This window comes from Chiloscyllium plagiosum, unplaced genomic scaffold (assembly GCF_037043375.1).
Source record: "Chiloscyllium plagiosum isolate Xiang-an unplaced genomic scaffold, Cpla_swu_hap1 HiC_scaffold_38, whole genome shotgun sequence".
NCBI lineage: Eukaryota > Metazoa > Chordata > Chondrichthyes > Orectolobiformes > Hemiscylliidae > Chiloscyllium > Chiloscyllium plagiosum.
In genome coordinates this window covers 22160-41127 of record NW_028270176.1, presented here as the reverse complement: position 1 = coordinate 41127, position 18968 = coordinate 22160, and positions in this window count along the sequence as shown.

Genomic DNA, 18968 nt, shown 5'->3' with positions numbered 1-18968 from the left:
GATAGTGTTTCCACAGTACATCTGATAGTGCTCCCTCAATAACTCAGATAGTGCTCCCTCAGTACCTCAGATAGTTCTCCCTCAATGCCTCAGATACTGCTTCCTCAGTACATCAGATAGTGCTCCCTCAATAACTCAGATAGTACTCCCTCATAACCTCAGAGAGTTGTCCCTCAGTACCTCAGATAGTGTTTCCACAGTACATCTAATAGTGCTCCATCAATAACTCAGATAATACTCCCTTACGACCTCAGAAAGTGCTCCCTCAATACCTCAGAAAGTACTCCCTCAATATATCAAAAAGTGCTCTCTCAGTAGCTCAGATATTGCTCCCTCAATACCTCAGAAAGTGTTCCCTCAGTACCTCAGAAAGTGCACGCACAATACCTCAGATAGTGCTTCCTGAAAACCCAGATAGTGCTCCCTCAATACCTCAGATAGTGCTCCCTCAGTACCTCAGAAAGTGCTCCCTCAATACCTCAGATAGTGCTTCCTCATTACATCAGATAGTAGTCTCTCAATACTTCAGATAGTGCTCCCTCCGTACCTCAGAAAGTGCTCCCTCATTACCTCAGAAAGTGCTCTCTCAATGCCTCTGAAAGTGCTCCCTCAATACCTCAGATATTGCTCCCTCAATACCTCAGATATTTCTCCCGCAATACCTCAGAAAGTGCTCCCCTCAATGCGTCAGATCGTTCTCCCTCAATATCTTAGATAGTTCTCCCTCAATATCTCAGAAAGTGATCCCTCAATACCTCAGAATGTGCTCCCACAACACCTTAGAATGTGCTCCCTCAATAGCTCAGATAGTGCTTCCTCAGTACATCAGTTGGTGCTCCCTCAATAACTCAGATAGTGCTCCCTCAGTACCTCAGATAGATCTCCCTCAGTACCTCAGATAGTACTCTCTTAATACCTCGGAAAGTGCTCCCTCAATACCTCAGATAGTGCTCCCTTAGTACCTCAGAAAGTGCTTCCTCAATATCTCAAAATGTGCTCCCTCAGTACCTCAGATAGTGATTACTCAGTACCTCGGTAAATGCTCCCTCAATATCTCAAGAAGTGCTCCCTCAGCACCTCAGATAGTGCTCCCTCAATACCTCAGAAATTGCTCCCTCAGTACCTCAGAAAGTGCTCCCTCAATACCTCAGACAGTGCTTTCTCATTACATCAGATAGTATTCCCTCAATACCTCAGATAGTGCTCCCTCAGTACCTCAGAAAGTGCTTCCTCAGTACCTCAGATATTGCTCCCTCAATACCTCAGATAGTGCTCCCTCAATACCTCAGATAGTGCTTCCTCAGTACGTCAGATAGTGCTTCCTCAATGCCTCAGATAGTGCTTCCTGAGTACCTCAGATAGTGTTCTCTCAATGCCTCAGAAAGTGCTCCTTCAGTACCTCAGAAAGTGTTTCCACAATACTGACCCTCAGTACTGACCCTCTGACAGTGCAGCATTCCCTCAGTATTGACCCTCTGACAGTGCAACACACCCTCATTACTGTCCCTCTGACAGTGCAGCACTCCCACATTACTGACCCTCTGACAGTGCAGCACTCCCTCAGTACTGACCCTCTGACAGTGCAGCATTCCCTCAGTATTGACCCTCTGACAGTGCAACACACCCTCATTACTGTCCCTCTGACAGTGCAGCACTCCCACATTACTGACCCTCTGACAGTGCAGCACTCCCTCAGTACTGACCCTCTGACAGTGCAGCACTCCCTCAGTCCTGACCATCTAACAGTGCAACGCTACCTCAGTACTCACCCTCTGACAGTGCAGCATTCCCTCAGTACTGACCATCTGACAGTGCAGCATTCCCTCAGTACTGACCCTCTGACAGTGCAGCACTCCCTCAGTACTGACCCTCTGACAGTGCAGCACTCCCTCATTACTGACCCTCTGACAGTGCAGCACTCCCTCATTACTGACCCACTGACAGTGCAGCACTCCCTCAGTACTGACCTTCTGACAGTGCAGCACTCCCTCAGTCCTGACCATCTAACAGTGCAGCGCTACCTCAGTACTGACCCTCTGACATAGAACATAGAACATAGAACAATACAGCACAGAACAGGCCCTTCGGCCCACGATGTTGTGCCGAACTTCTAACCTAGATTAAGTACCCATCCATGTACCTATCCAAATGCCGCTTAAAGGTCGCCAATGATTCCGACTCTACCACTCCCACGGGCAGCGCATTCCATGCCTCCACCACTCTCTGCGTCAAGAACCCACCCCTGACATCTCCCCTATACCTTCCACCCTTCACCTTAAATTTATGTCCCCTTGTGACACTCTGTTGTACCCGGGGAAAAAGTTTCTGACTGTCTACTCTATCTATTCCTCTGATCATCTTATAAACCTCTATCAAGTCACCCCTCATCCTTCGCCGTTCCAACGAGAAAAGGCCGAGAACTCTCAACCTATCCTCGTATGACTTCCTCTCCATTCCAGGCAACATCCTGGTACATCTTCTCTGCACCCTCTCCAAAGCTTCCACATCTTTCCTCAAGTGAGGCGACCAGAACTGCACACAGTACTCCAACTTTGGCCTAACCAAAGTCCTGTACAGCTGCAACATCACTTCACGACTCTTGAATTCAATCCCTCTGCTAATGAACGATAATACTCCATAGGCCTTCTTACAAACTCTATCCACCTGAGTGGCAACTTTCAAAGATCTATGTACATAGACCCCAAGATCCCTCTGTTCCTCCACCTGACTAAGAACCCTACCATTAACCCTGTATTCCGCATTCTTATTTGTTCTTCCAAAATGGACAACCTCACACTTGGCAGGGTTGAACTCCATCTGCCACTCCTCAGCCCAGCTCTGCATCATATCTAAGTCCCTCTGCAGCCGACAACAGCCCTCCTCACTGTCCACAACTCCACCTATCTTCGTATCATCTGCAAATTTACTGACCCACCCTTCGACTCCCTCATCTAAGTCATTAATAAAAATTACAAACAGCAGAGGACCCAGAACTGATCCCTGCGGAACTCCACTTGTAACTGGGCTCCAGGCTGAATATTTACCATCTACCACCACTCTCTGCCTTCGACCGGTTAGCCAGTTTTCTATCCAATTGGCCAAATTTCCCTCTATCCCATGCTTCCTGACTTTCCGCATAAACCTACCATGGGGAACCTTATCAAATGCCTTACTAAAATCCATGTACACTACATCCACTGCTCTACCATCATCCACATGCTTGGTCACCTCCTCGAAGAATTCAATAAGACTTGTAAGGCAAGACCTACCCTTCACAAATCCGTGCTGGCTGTCCCTAATCAAGCAGTGTCTTTCCCGATACTCATAAATCCTATCCCTCAGTACCCTTTCCATTACTTTGCCTACCACAGAAGTAAGACTAACAGGCCTGTAATTCCCGGGGTTATCCCTATTCCCTTTTTTGAACAGGGGCACAACATTCGCTACTCTCCAGTCCCCTGGTACCACCCCCGTTGCCAGTGAAGACGAGAAGATCATTGCCAACGGTACTGCAATTTCCTCTCTTGCTTCCCACATAATCCTAGGATATATCCCGTCAGGCCCGGGGGACTTGTCTATCCTCAAGTTGTTCAAAATGTCCAACACATCTTCGTTCCTAACAGGTATCTCTGCTAGCTTACCAGTCCATTTCACACTCTCCTCTTCTCCAATACGGTCCCTCTCGTTCGTAAATACTGAAGAGAAGTACTTGTTCAAGACCTCTCCTATCTCTTCCGACTCAGTACACAGTCTCCCACTACTGTCCTTGATCGGACCTACCCTCGTTCTCGTCATTCTCAGGTTTCTCACATACGCATAAAATGCCTTGGGGTTATCCTTGATCCTATCCGCCAACGATTTTTCATGCCCTCTCTTAGCTCTCCTAATCCCTTTCTTCAGGTCCCTTCTGGCTATCCTGTATCCCTCCACTGCTCTGTCTGAATCCTGTTTCCTCAACCTTATGTAAACCTCCTTCTTCCTCTTTACCAGACATTCAACCTCTCTCGTCAACCAAGGCTCCCTCACACGACCATTTCTTTCCTGCCTGATAGGTACATACATATCATGGACACGTCGTATCTGTTCTTTGAAAAAGTTCCACCTTTCCACCACATCCTTCCCTGACAGCCTATGCTCCCAACGTATGCTCCTCAAATCCTGCCTTACAGCATCGTAATTTCCCTTCCCCCAATTATAAAATCTACCTTGTTGTGCGCACCTATCTCTCTCCATAACCAAGGTGAAAGTCACAGAATTGTGGTCACCATCACCAAAATGTTCACCCACTAACAAGCCCACCACTTGTCCCGGTTCATTACCGAGTACCAAATCCAATATGGCCTCCCCTCTGGTTGGACAATCTACATATTGCGTTAGAAAAGCTTCCTGGACACACTGAACAAACACCGCCCCATCCAATCTACTTGATCTAAAGAGCTTCCAATCAATATTTGGGAAGTTGAAGTCGCCCATGACTACGACCCGGTGGCTTCTGCACCTTTCCAAAATCTGTTTCCCAATCTGTTTCTCCACATCTCTGCTGCTATTGGGGGGCCTATATTAAACACCCAACAAGGGGACTGCACCTTTCCTATTTCTGACTTCAGCCCATACTACCTCCAGAGGCAGATCCCCCTCAAACTTCCTTTCTGCAGCCGTAAAACCATTAATGCTGACAGTGCAGCATTCCCTCAGTACTGACCATCTGACAGTGCAGCACTCCCTCAGTACTGACCATCTGACAGTGCAGCACTCCCACAGTACTAACCCTCTGACATTACTGCACTCCCTCAGTGCTAACCCTCTGACAGTGCAGCACTCCCGCAGTACTGATCTTCTGACAGTGCAGCACTCCCTCAGTACTGACACTCTGACAGTGCAGCATTCCCGCAGAACTGACCCTATGACCTTGCAGCTCTTTGACAGTGCAGCGATCCTTTAGTTCTGACAATCTAACAGTGTAGTTCTCCCTCAGTACTGACCATCGAGAATGCACCGCTCCCTCAGTTCAGACCATCTGACAGTGCAGCACTGCCTCAGTACTGACCCTCTGACAGTGCAGCATTCCCTCAGTACTGACCATCTGACAGTGCAGCACTCCCTCAGTACTGACCATCTGACAGTGCAGCACTCCCACAGTACTAACCCTCTGACATTACTGCACTCCCTCAGTGCTAACCCTCTGACAGTGCAGCACTCCCGCAGTACTGATCTTCTGACAGTGCAGCACTCCCTCAGTACTGACACTCTGACAGTGCAGCATTCCCGCAGAACTGACCCTATGACCTTGCAGCTCTTTGACAGTGCAGCGATCCTTTAGTTCTGACAATCTAACAGTGTAGTTCTCCCTCAGTACTGACCATCGAGAATGCACCGCTCCCTCAGTTCAGACCATCTGACAGTGCAGCACTGCCTCAGTACTGACCCTCTGACAGTGCAGCACTCCCTCAGTACTGACCCTCTGAAAGTGCAGCACTCCCTCAGTACTGACCATCTAACAGTGCAGCGCTACCTCAGTACTCACCCTCTGACAGGGCGGCAATCCCTCAGTACTGACCCTCTCACAGTGCAGCACTTCCTCAGTACTGACCCTCTGACAGTGCAGCATTCCCTCAGTACTGATCCTCTGACAGTGCAGCATTCCCTCATTACTGTCCCTCTGACAGTGCAGCACTCCCACATTACTGACCATCTGACAGTGCAGCACTCCCACAGTACTAACCCTCTGACATTAATGCACTCCCTCAGTACTGATCCTCTGACAGTGCAGCACTCCCTCAGTACTGACCCTCCGACAGTGCAGCGCTCCCTTAGTGTTGACCCTCTGACAGTGCAGCACTCCCTCAGTCCTGACCCTCCGACAGTGCAGCACTCCCTCAGTACTGACCCTCTTTTTTTCTATTTCATAGTGTCTTGTGGAAATTTGGAGACATCGGGTTTGCAGATTCTGAGGAAGCATGAGAGAGACACACAAACCAAACCCTGTCCGAAAGCCTCTGTAATAGACTATTCAGGGGCACAGAGTCACAGAGGTGCACAGCTTGGAAATGGACCCTCCTGTCCAACGCGTCCATACCAAACAGATATTCTCATCTCATTTCATTCCATTAGCTAGCACTTGGCTGATAGCCCTCTAAACCCTTCCTATTCACATACTCATCCTGATGCCTTTTAAATGTCACAATTGCACCCGTCCCCATCACTTCCTCTGACAGCTATCTGCATGCCCTTGAATAAGTGCTCAAACATTCATACTGTCGATACAAACTCGAATAAACACCAACCTACGAAAGCTATCATTGTCATTTTCAACCCACCCTGAGCTTCTTCATTCCGCTGATTTGAACAGAGGGAAAGAAACAGAGTTATTGACCATCCACCGTGACCCTGTTATAAAACGTATTTTCACATGTGGCTTGTATGTGATTCCCATACCCTCTAATAGTTGCCTGGAAGGTGGGGGTGAGCTGTACTCTCCTGCTGCAGTCCTTGGGTGTCCCACAGTGATGTTAGGGAGGGAGCTCCAGGATTTTGACCTGAACCATGTAAAGAACTCTCTTACTGGAGTGCCCTTTTAAAGTTGGGAAGCTAGTATAGACCAGGAGGACCTGAGAGCTGAAGTCTTGTCAGAGAGAGAGGACTGGTGGGTCTCACACCTCAGGTGAGGGGTGAGGTTGAGAAGCTGGGGCCTTCATGGTAATTTCAAACATGATAGAGATTGAGCCAACAATGTTGGCATCACGAATCTGTTAGCTGTGGTAACTGACCGGCCTTTGTAGCAGAGGGATTCAATCCCTTTAATAGAGCAAGCTTGAGAATTCAACACTAAAATCAATCTGTACGGACGCGCTGGAGACCTGAAACATCAATACAGAGATTGCTGAAGAAACTCAGCATGTCCGGCAGCATCTCTGAAGGGAGAGGGAGAAAGAGACAGAGAGAGAGTTCACCTTTCAATCCAGTGATTTCTGCGGGAAAGTTCCTTCAGAACAGACCGTTTTGAGGAAGGGTCACTTGAACTGCGAATTGTTCCTCTCTCTCTTCACCGTTGCTACCTGCTGAATACTGCTGAATTTCCCCACCATCTGTTTGCTTGAGAATTTGACCTGATCCAAGCGTCACTGAGTAATTCAGTCTGTCTTCAATGTCCTAAGGCTGCTCCTGTTGAAAGTTGACAAACAGGTTTAAGGCTTTGTAAGGTATTGCATTCGGAGGGCGGGCTACATGGGAGAACAGATACAGAACACAGGCACTTCACAAAGATCCTTCTCAATGTAACTTTGTGATGTTAATTTAGAAGAAACAGCTCAGACCTAACATTTCAGTTAATCAGCCAAGGGGAGTATATATGTCATGACAAAGACTTGTTTTAAAGATTGTACAGAACAGAACTTTAGTGACTATGTTTGTACGTAAAGTTTTTTTGTGAATAAAGTCTCTTTTTGAAATTGATATAAATATTTTTTCGAGGGGGACCAAGCATCTTGAGGTTGTGGAGGCATTACCCTTGTCCCTAATCTTTCTTAAATAAACGCTAGAAAAGTTCGATACTCCCCGGGTACAGACATCAAACGGTCATCAACGGGGAGGAGATGGTGGGATGGTCACGGGGGCTCAGTGTTGCCTCACCCCACCCGGGTTCGATTCCAGCCTCGGGCTACCGACTGTGTGGAGTTGGCACATTCTCCCCGTGTCAGCCTCCGGGTGCTCCAGTTCCCACCCACTGTCCAAAGATGTGCAGGTTGGGGTGGGTTAGCCAGAGGAAATGAAGGGATCCACGGATAGAGGGGGTAGGGTGGGATGCTCTGCCGAGGGTCAGTGTGAACCTGACAGGCCGAATGACTTGCTTCCACATCTTAGGGATTGTATGATCAATCCAGAGACTCAAATACTGTTCTGGGCCCTGGGCTCCAATCTTGGAGGTGGCTGTGGGTCATCACAGTGAGAACAGGTTTGGGGATGAACACGGTCCAAGGTGGCAACAGGTTTGCTTTCTGAGGTGTTGAAGGCATGAATGTTCTGTCGAGGTGCTTTGGGGATAAACATACTGAGGGGATGGTTTCTAAGGTATTGAGGGAGCACTATCTGTCAGTACAGGGTGCAGATGGTCGAAAGGTACAGATACACTTCATAGAACATAGAACATAGGACATCGAACAGTACAGCACAGAACAGGCCCTTCAGCCCTTTATGCTGTGCCGACCATCGATCCTCATTTAAGGGAAACCTAATGTATGACCCCTCAAATTTCTATGACTATTTGCATGTCCAGCAGTCACTTAAATATCCCCAATGACCTTGCTTCCACAACTGCTGCTTGCAACGCATTCCATGCTCTCGCAACTCTCTGCTTAAAGAACCCGCCTCAGACATCCCCTCCATACTTTCCTCCAAACAGCTTAAAACTATGACCTCTCGTGTTAACAATTTCTGCCCTGGGAAAAAGTCTCTGGCTATCAACCCTATCTATGCCTCTCATTATCTTGTGCACCTCAATTAAGACCCCTGCCTTCCTTTTTTTTTCCACTGAAAGAAGTCAGAGCTCAGTCAATCTCTCTTTGTTAGATAAGCCCTCCATTCCAGGCAGCATTCTGGTAAACCTCCTCTGAACCCTCTCCAAAGAATCCACATCTTTCCTATAATAGGGCAACCAGAACTGGACACAGTATTCCAAGTGCGTTCTAACCAAAGTTTTATAGAGCTGCATCAAGATCTCACGGCTCTTAAACACAATCCTCCTGTTAATGAAAGCCAAAACACCATATGCTTTCTTAACAACCCTGTCCACTTGGGTAGCCATTTTAAGGGATCTATGTACCTGCACACAGATCCCTCTGTTCTTCCACACTGCCAAGAGTCCTGTCTTTAATCCTGTACTCAGTTTTCAAATTTGACCTTCCAAAATGCATCACCTCCATTTATCCAGGTTGAACTCCATCTGCCACCTCTCAGCCCATCTCTGCATCCTGTCAATGTCCCGCTGCAGCATACAATAACCCTCTATACTGTCAACGACACCTCCAACCTTTGTGTTGTCTGCAAACTTGCTGACCCATCCATCAGTCCCCTCATCCAGGTCATTAATGAAAATTACAAATTGTAGAGGCCCAAGGACAGAAGCCTGTGGAACACCACTCACCACTGACTTCCAGGCAGAATATTTTCCTTCTACGACCACTCGCTGTCTTCTGTTGGCCAACCAATTCTGTATCCAGACAGCTAAGTTCCTCTGTATCCCATTCCTCCTGACCTTCTGAATGAACCTACCATGGGGAACCTTATCAAATGCCTTACTAAAGTCCATATACACCACATCCACAGCTCGACCCTCATCAACTTGCCTAGTAACATCCTCAAAGAACTCAGTAAGGGTTGTGAGGCATGACCTGCCACTCACAAAGCAGTGTTGATTGCATTAAATCAAGCCATGTTCTTCCAGATGCTCATAAATCCTGTCCCTCAGAATCCTTTCTAACTCCTTACAGACGACAGACGTGAGAGTGTCTGGTCTGTAATTGCCGGGGATTTCCCTATTTCCTTTCTTGAAGAGAGGAATTATATTTGCCTCCCTCCAGTCCTCAGGTACGACTCCAATGGAGACCGAGGATGTAAGGATCTTCGCAAGCAGCGAAGCAATCACATTTCTCACTTCCCAAAGCAGCCGAGGAAAATCTGGTTTGGCCCTGGCGACTTGTCCATCTTAATGTTTGTCAAAATGTTCAGCACATCAGCTTCCTCAATCTCTATCTGTTCCAGCATGCTTACCTGCTCCTCAATGGTTTCACTCAGTACAAGGTCCTTTTCTTTGGTAACGTCAGAAGCAAAAAACTCATTTAGGGGGTTCCCCTGCCTCCTCAGACTCTACACACAAGTTCCCTATGCTATCCCTGAGCGGCCCTACTCTTTCTTTGATCATTGTCTTACTCCTCACATCCGTGTAAAATGTCTTTGGATTCTCCCTAATCCTTCCTGCCAAGCCTTTTTCCTGCCCCCTCCTGGCTCTCCTCAGGCCATTTTTGAGCTCCTTCCTCGCCTGCCTGTAATCCTCTACAGATGACCAAGACCCTTCCTTCCTCCTCCTTTCGTAAGCTGCCTTCTTTCTTTCGAAAAGAAGCTCCTCCGCTCTCGACATCCAAGGTTCCTTTATCTTGCCCCTTTTTGCCTGTCTCAGAGGAACACATTTATGCATCACTCGCAACAACTGTTCCTTAAACCGTCTCCACATGTCAAAAGTGGCCTTTCCATGGAATAATTGCGACCAGTCCATGGTTCTCAACTCACGTCTGATAGTATCATAGTTTCCTTTTCCCCAATTAAATATCCTCCCATTGTGCCTGCTTCTCTCCTTCTCCATGGCTATATAGAATGTGAGGCAGTTGTGGTCACTATCACCAAAATGCTCTCCCACCGCAAGATCTGACACCTGCCCTGGCTCATGTCCGAGCACCAAAATCAAAATGGCCTCTCCCCTCGTCGGCCGCTTCAATGTGCTGAGTTAGGAAACCCTCATGAAACACCTTACAAAAATAGCTCCTTCCAAACCATCTGCTCGAAGGACGTTTCCAGTCTATATTGAGAAAGTTAAAGTCACCCATTACAACAACCCTATTACATTCACTCTTTACCAAAATCTGCTGACCTATGCTTTCTTCAATCTCCCTGCTGCTGTTGTGGGGGGGGGGGGGGGGGGGGGGGGGGGGCTGTAGTAAACCCCTAATGAGGTGACTGCTCCCTTACTGATCCTAATTTCCACCCATACTGACTCAGTAGGCAGACCGTCCTCGACAATGGTAACTTCTGTAGCTGTGATACCCTCTCTGATTTCCTTTCTGAATTCATTGCATGTGGTGTCCCTCAAGGGTTGGCCTGCACGGTGGCTCAATGGTGAGCACTGCTGCCTCACAGCATCAAGGACCCAGCTTCGATTCCAGACTCGGGCGATTGTGTGGCGTTTGCACATTCTCCCAGTGTCTGCGTGGGTTTCCTCCTGGTGCTCCGGTTTCTTCCCACAGTCCAAAGATGTCCAGGTTAGGTGAAATGGCCATGCTAAAGTGCCTGTAGTGTTAGGTGCATCAATCAGTGGTAAGCGTAGGGGAATGGGTCTGGATGGGTTCTTCTTCAGAGGGTCGGTGTGGACTTGTTAGGACGAAGGGACTGTTTCCACACTGTAGGGAATCTAAGGGTCTATCCTTGGACTCACCTACATCCTGCCAGGAGGTGACATTGTCCGAAAACACCGTGTTAGGTTTCACATGCACACTGACACTGCCCAGCTCTCCCTCCTCATCATCCCTCTCCATTACTCCACTGTTACTCAGTTATCAAACTGCTTACCACACTCCCACTACTCGGTTAGCTGCAGTTTTCTCCAATGAAACGTTGTAATGGTTAAAACCATTGCCTTCAGTTGCTATTACAAATTCCTTTCCATTACTGCTGAGCCCCTCCCTCCCACTGGGAAATATCTGAGGTAGAACTCCATTCTTTCCAATATTGCTCTCATATCTGAGCCCAAGGTGACCTTCTGATCAGACATCCACACAATCACAAACACCAGGAATTCCATTCTGTTACACGTTGCTTGTCTCCCTGTGAGAAACAAAGCTCACACACTTCAATCATTGCAGTCTGAGACAAGATCGGAATCAGTCGTATCCTATACACCCACTTGCAGTTGGGTGTGATGTCCAGTGCCAGGCAAGGCAGAGGACATACACACACCAAATTCAACAAACTTTCGATATTTATATCATTTGGTTCCTACATAGGGTTTCTTATTTCATTGTTTACCCCCTTCCCCCACCCCCCCTCCGTTTACATCCTCCACTTCCCGAAGACTGATCCCACCACTCCTGCTCATCCGGCCTTGTCTGTGAAAAAATGCTTAGTTCTGGCCTCACAAGGCCGTTTGACCTCATCCCACTGCAGGTCATTGTTAGGCATATTCTTTCTTCATCAGTATCTACTCTTTCCATCTGGGCCTCTCCCGAGACCACTCTGATCTCTCTGACCTCTTTAGTTAGGGTTTGTCCCTGTGTCTCTGTAAAAATGGAAAACCTACTGTTTATACAGGCTTTCTAGCTTGACTGCATCCCCTCACAACATCTTATCTATTTGCCCATAAAATCTACCATTGTTCTGCAATCAAGTTTCATGCTGACATACAATGCTAGCTAATACAAAAACAATTATATATTTCCTCCACATAGCTTCCATTCTTGATGACTCAGTTCTTGGCTGAAACAATTACGTACTGGTGTGAGTTCATTTACCTTGTATCAGAAATTATAATTGCAGAAATAACATTAAATTACCAATATCCCACATCCCCCTCACCCCAGCTCCATTGTTACTGAAACCCCTTACCCGTGTCGGTGTTGCCTTAAACTTGACGATTCTGAAACAGAACCCTTGATTCCGTGACTGACCCAGAATCTGCTAGCTTCCTGTGTTTCCTGCACAATTACCCCCTGGTCCCTTTGTGGTGCAGCTTTCTACAGTTTCCACCATTTAAATAGCACTCTATTCTTTTATTATCCCCTCCAAAATGACCAACTTCTCATTTTCCCAAATTATACTCCATCTGGGAACTTGTTGCCCCCTTCTCCTGTGCATCTCTCTCACTTCACAATCCTCTTAGACCTTTACAGTTATGCCTTTTCTGACAGATATCCCCACCCCCCACTTCTTCTAACCGTTTACTGGGAATCCTGGGCAGTGGGAAGCGTGCAGTGTTGCTCTGTTTTTCGTGAGACTCTATGGGATGACTAGGAGGAGCTTGCTGCCCATTGGTCAGAATGGAGACAACTTGCCCATCGAGCTGCATGAGCCTTTCACTCCCCATGTCTTATTGATTAGGCACAGTGGCAGCGAGGAAGGAAAGAAAAGGAAGGAAATCCTGCTCTCCACATCTCACTGACTCTTGGATCATTCTGTCCCATCTATGAAAGATCTGCCCTGTTCAGTCACATGAAGTCCCAAGGTGGAAACTCCTAGAAACCCACATAGATTTCCCCCTGAACAAACTGCTGTCCTCCACAAGGGGTAAAGTGTCCAGTCATCCTGGGCCAGGAGGAGGGGATGGTGTGAGTTTCTAACCTGAACTGACAGCGATGGATTTTATAAACCTGTATTACAGGATACTACAGGTGGACATTCAGATGGTAATCTCAGTAACTGTAACGCCAAACTCTTATTCAATTCATCAGGACCAGGATATTCACATTGTGTGTGAACATTGTGTTCCAGCTCAATCCCATTTACTGCATAAAAGTTCTCCTTTCAATCATCCCATTCTCTCAATAGTTCTCCCCACACCTTCAATGTGTCCTGTACTCCTTGTATAATGAGCTGATGGGTGTCAGGTTTATTATTATAACGGGTAACTTTTGTAAACCCCTCTGTCACAGCTCCCCAAATTTCCTTTGCGACAAGGAGAGCAATCTCAGGTTCTCCAAACCCCTGAGTCCCCAATGTCCGTTTGCTCTCTATAAGGTACACATTAGAGTTGTGTTGGAACAGTGTCCACTCACCTACATCAGTGCACCCCCCCCCCCCCCCACCTCAGCAATGTTAAAGAACATGAACATCCTCCAGGACAAAGCACTGTGCCTGAGTGGTGTCCCATCCACCACCTTCAGCATTCCCTCTCCCCACCCCCGAGGTACAGTGACATCACTGTGTAGAGGCAAAGTCAGTATTGTCCTACCAGACCATAGGGCTGCTCTCTCATTAGGGAGAGATGACTGGTGGTGGTTTAACCTGAAGGTTACCACAGCCCAGGCAAGGGGAGACGTTGGGAAGGAGAGTCCATCTATTGTAGATCGATATTATCTAACCAATGTATCAGAAACAACTATATCAGACCAATGAATAATGTAAAAGAATATCCAAAACATGCTACTACAATCCCCCATTCCTTGCACCATCCTGGTAAATCCCCTGTGCCCCATCTCAGGGACCCTGCCATCCTTCCCAATGTGTGGGCGATCTCTGGTTTGCACAGACCCAGCTGCTCTGTGTTCCTGTGGGTGATTCCATCATCGAGCAACAGTTGCACTAAACCTCACTGTCTGGGAGGGTGGGAGACACAGAATTCCCAACAGCATTTAAGGCATATTTAGGTGCACACTTGTGATACCAAGACAGATGGTGCCAATGACTGTGTATTGGAAAATGGATCAGGATGGTTTGGTTATAGTTTTCTTTACTGGCACAGACTCAATGGCCCACAGAACCTTTTTCTTTGCTGTAAACCTCAAGACACTTAATATAGGAATATGACCGGCCAACTTTGAAAACAAGTTAGAAAAAATGATGGTAGAATAGATGACACATGATTGGTCAATGTGTTTGGGAGGAAAGTAAGATGGAGCGGTTTAGGAGGAAATTCTGGAGCTCGATGCAGGAATCTGAAAGAGCCATCATCAAGTGAGAAATAAAAATGGGATAAGCTCAAGGCTGGAATCAAAGAAAGGCACATATAGCACAACTTTCAGAGACTGGAGGGGATTAGAGTTAGGGAGGGGTCTGAGGCTGGAGAGGAATGATTAGAGGTAAGGAAGATGTTCGCCGAGCTGGAAATATGTCTTGCAGACGTATCGTCCCCTGTCTAGGTGACATCCTCAGTGCTTGGGAGCCTCCTGTGAAGCGCTTCTGTGATTTTTTCCTCTGGCATTTATAGTGGCCTGTCTCTGTCGCTTCCGGTTGTCAGTTCCTGAACCACTATAAATGTCGGAGGAAACATCACAGAAGGGCTTCACAGGAAGCTCCCAAGCACTGACGATGTCACCTAGGCAGGGGACAAAACATCTGCAACACAAATTCCCAGCTCGGCGAACAGAACCACAACAACGATCACCCGAGCTACAAATCTTCTCACAAACTTGGAAGATAAGGAAGAGTTGTGAGGCTGGGTGAGGTGACAGAGATAGGGAGAGATGTGAAGAGGGAGGAATGCAGAGATAGCAAGAATTAGAGTCGTAATGTTATGTAGCATGGAAACAGACCCTGTGATCCAATCAATCCATGTCAAACATAATTCCAAACTGAGGTAATCTCACCTGCCTCCCCTTGGTCCACATGTATCCAAACATTTCCTATTAGGTACCTGTCCAAATGGGTTTCCCGTAGAATCACTGTGGTGTGGAAACTGGCCATTTAGAGTCAGAGTCATTGAGATGTACAGCATGGAAACAGACCCTTCCATCCAACCCATCCATGCTGACCAGATATCCTAAGCTGAAAATGTGTTGCTGGAAAAGCGCAACAGGTCAGGCAGCATTCAGGGAACAGGAGAATCGACGTTTCGGGCATAAGCCCGAAGAAGGGCTTATGCCCGAAACGTCGATTCTCCTGTTCCCTGGAAGGAAGGGGTAGGATGTACATGTAATTGGAAAGACAAGATTAATTAGGGATAGTCAGCATGAAATTGTGCACGGAAATCACTTGCATTTCAGAAAGACGTTCAGCAAGGGTCCACATAACAGACGGGTTAGCAAGTCCATCACCATAGAATACAAGGAGATGGGGAGATTTGGATACAAAATTGGCTGGAAGGTCATAGAGTCATAGAGATATACAAAACAGAAACAGACCCTTCGGGCCAACCCGTCCACGCTGACCAGGTATCCCAAACCATTCTAGTCCCACCTGCCAGCATCTGGCCCATATTCCTCTAAACCCTTCCAAATCATGTTCGCACCGACAGAGGAATCTCAATTATGTGAACGAGTTGGGTGGGCACTAATTCATTTGGACAATCAATGATTCGGTGAATCGATTAAATGCCTTTCCTCTGGGGCCCAGAGTTTTCAAAGTCTGCTCCCCATTCAGGAGACTGCAGCAGCACACAGCACGAATGCCCACCCACACACGGCCCCCAGCCTGACCCCTACCGCCGTGCAACACCACTCCCAGCGTGACCCAAAATGCCGCCCACACACCACCCCCAGCCTGACCCTCACTGCCGCCCACACACCAATCCCAGCCTGACCCTCATCGTCGTCCAACACCGCTCCCAGGCTGACACTCACTGCTAACTACATTCCGCCTCCAGCCTGACCCTTACTGCCACCCAAACATTGCCCCACAGCCTGACACTCACCGTCATCCAATCACCACCCTCAGCCTGACCCTCACTGCTGCTCACACAACACCCCCAGCCTGACCCTCAGCATTGTCGAACACCGCTCCCAGCCTGAACCTCAACGCTGCCCACACATTGTCCCACAGCCTGACAGTCACCACCGTCCACTCACCGCCCTCAGCCTGACCCTCACCATCATCCAACACCGCTCCCAGCCTGACCCTCAATGCTGCCCACACATTGTGTCATACCCTGACACTCACCGCCCCCCCGCCTAACCATCACCAGCATCCCCACACCACCCCAGTCTCACTCTCACCGGAATCCACATTGCCCCCAGCCTGACCCTCACTTCCGTCCACACACCACCCTCAACCTGACCTTCTCCGCTGTCCACACATCGCCCCCAGCCTGTGCTTCACCGGCATCCACACACCACCCCCAGCCTGACCCTCACTGTCATCCACACACCGACCCAGCCTGGCCCTTACCATCGTCCACTGTCTGCATACCACCCCAGTCAGACTCTCAGCGCCGTCCACACTGCCCCCAGCCTGACCCTCACTACCGTCCACACACCGCCCCCAACCTGACCTTCGCCGCCATCCACACATCGCCCCAGCCTGACCTTCACCGGCATCCACACACCACCCCCAGCCTCACCCTCACTGTCATCCACACACCGACCCAGCCTGAACCTTACTGCCATCCACACACCGCCCCAGACTGATCTTCACTGCCGCCCATACAATGCCCCCAAGACTGACCCTCAGCGCCATCCATACACCGCCCCCAGCCTGACTCTCACCACCTTTCAAAGACCGCCCCCAGGCTGGCCCTCACTGATGCCCACACACCGCACTCAGCCTGACCCTTACTGCTACCCACAAACCACCCCATCCTGACCATAAGCGCCATCCACACACTGCCAACAACCTGACCGTCACCACCATCCACACACTGCCCTCAGCCTGACTCTCAGCGCCGTCCACACACCGCCCCAACCTGACACTCACCACCCTCCACACACGAGCCACAGCCTGACCCTCACCACCGTCCACACCCTGCCTCCAGCCTGACACTCACCACCGCTGACACTCCACCCCCAGTCTGGGGGTGGTGTGTGGGCGGCATTGTGGGTCAGGCTGGGGATGGTGTTGAACGGCGGTGAGGGTCAGGCTGGGGGTGGTGTTGGACGGCGGTGAGGGTAAGGCTGGGGGTGGTGTGTGGGCGGCAGTGAGGGTCAGGCTGGGGATGGTGTTGAACGGCGGTGAGGGTCAGGCTGGGGGTGGTGTGTGGGCGGCGGTGATGTGAGGCTGTGGGGCAATGTGTGGGCGACATTGAGGGTCAGGTTGGGAGCGATGTTGGATGACGGTCAAGGTCAGGCTGGGGGTGGTGTGTGGGTGGCAGTGAGGGTCAGGCTGGGGGTGGTGTTGGACGGCGTTGTGGGTCAGGCTGGGGGTGGTGTGTGGGCGGCAGTGAGGGTCAGGCTGGGGGTGGTGTTGAATGGTGGTGAGGGTCAGGCTGGGGGTGGTGTGTGGGCGGCAGTGAGGGTCAGGCTGGGGGTGGTGTTGAACGGCGGTGAGGGTCAGGCTGGGGGCAAAGTTGGACGGTGGTGAGGTTCAGGATGGGGGCGGTAAGGTCAGGCTGGGGGCGGTAAGGACAAGCTGGGGGCGGTGAGGGACAGGCTGGGGGCAGTGAGTCCGGGGCGGTGATGGTCAGGCTGGGGGGTGGTGTTTGGACGGCAGTGAGGGTCTGGCTGGGGTCGCTGTTGGACATTGGTGAGGGTAAGGCTAAGGGCAGTGTGTGGACGGCAGTGAGGGCCAGCCTGGAGGCAGTCTTTGGAAGGTGGTGAGGGTCAGGCTGGGGTCGGTGTGTGGACGGTGGTGAGGGTCAGGCTGGGGGTGCTGTGTGAACAGCATTGAGGGTCAGCCTGGGGGCGGCGTGTCGGCGGTGGTGAGTGTCAGGCTGGGGGCACTATCTGGACGGTGGTGAGGCTCAGGCTGGGGGCAGTGTGTGGACGGGGGTGAGTGTCAGGCTGGGGGCGGTGTGTGGATGGTGGTGAGAGTCAGGCTGTTGGCTGTGTGTGAGCGGCAGTGAGGGTCAGGCGGGGGGCAGTGTTGGACGGCAGTGAGAGTCAGGATGGGGTGATTTGTGGGTAGCAGTAAGGGTCAGGTTGAGGACAGTGTGTGGGCATCAGTGAGGGCCAGCCTGGGGGCGGTCGTTGGAAGGTGGTGAGTGTCAGGCTGGGGGCGGTGTATGGATGGCGCTGAGGGTCAGTCTTGGGGGCATTGTATGGGCGGCAGTTAAGATCAGTCTGGCTCGGTGTGTGGATGGCAGTAAGGGTCAGGCTGGGTCGGTGTGTAGATGGCAATGAGGGTGAGGCTTGGGGTGGTGTGTGGATGCCGGTGAAGGTCAGGCTGGGGGCGATGTGTGGACAGCAGTGAGGGTCAGGCTGGGGCCAGTGTGTGGACGGTGGTGAGTGTCAGGCTGGGGGAAGTGTGTGGACGGCGCTGAGAGTCAGGCTGAGGGCAGTGTGTGGATGTTGGTGAGCGTCAGGCTGTGGGCGGTGTATGGATGGCGCTGAGGGTCAGTCTTGGGGGCATTGTATGGGCGGCAGTGAAGATCAGTCTGGGGCGGTGTGTGGATGGCGCTGAGGGTCAGTCTGGGGGCATTGTGTTGATGGTAGTAAGGGTCAGGCTGGGTCAGTGTGTGGATGGCAGTGAGGTTCAGGCTGGGGGTGGTGTGTGGATGCCGGTGAAGGCCAGGCTGGGGCAATGTGTGGATTCTGGTGAGAGTCAGACTGAGGTGGTGTGCAGATGGTGGTAAGGGTCAGGCTAGGTCAGTGTGTGGATGGCAGTGAGGGTCAGGCTGGGCTGGT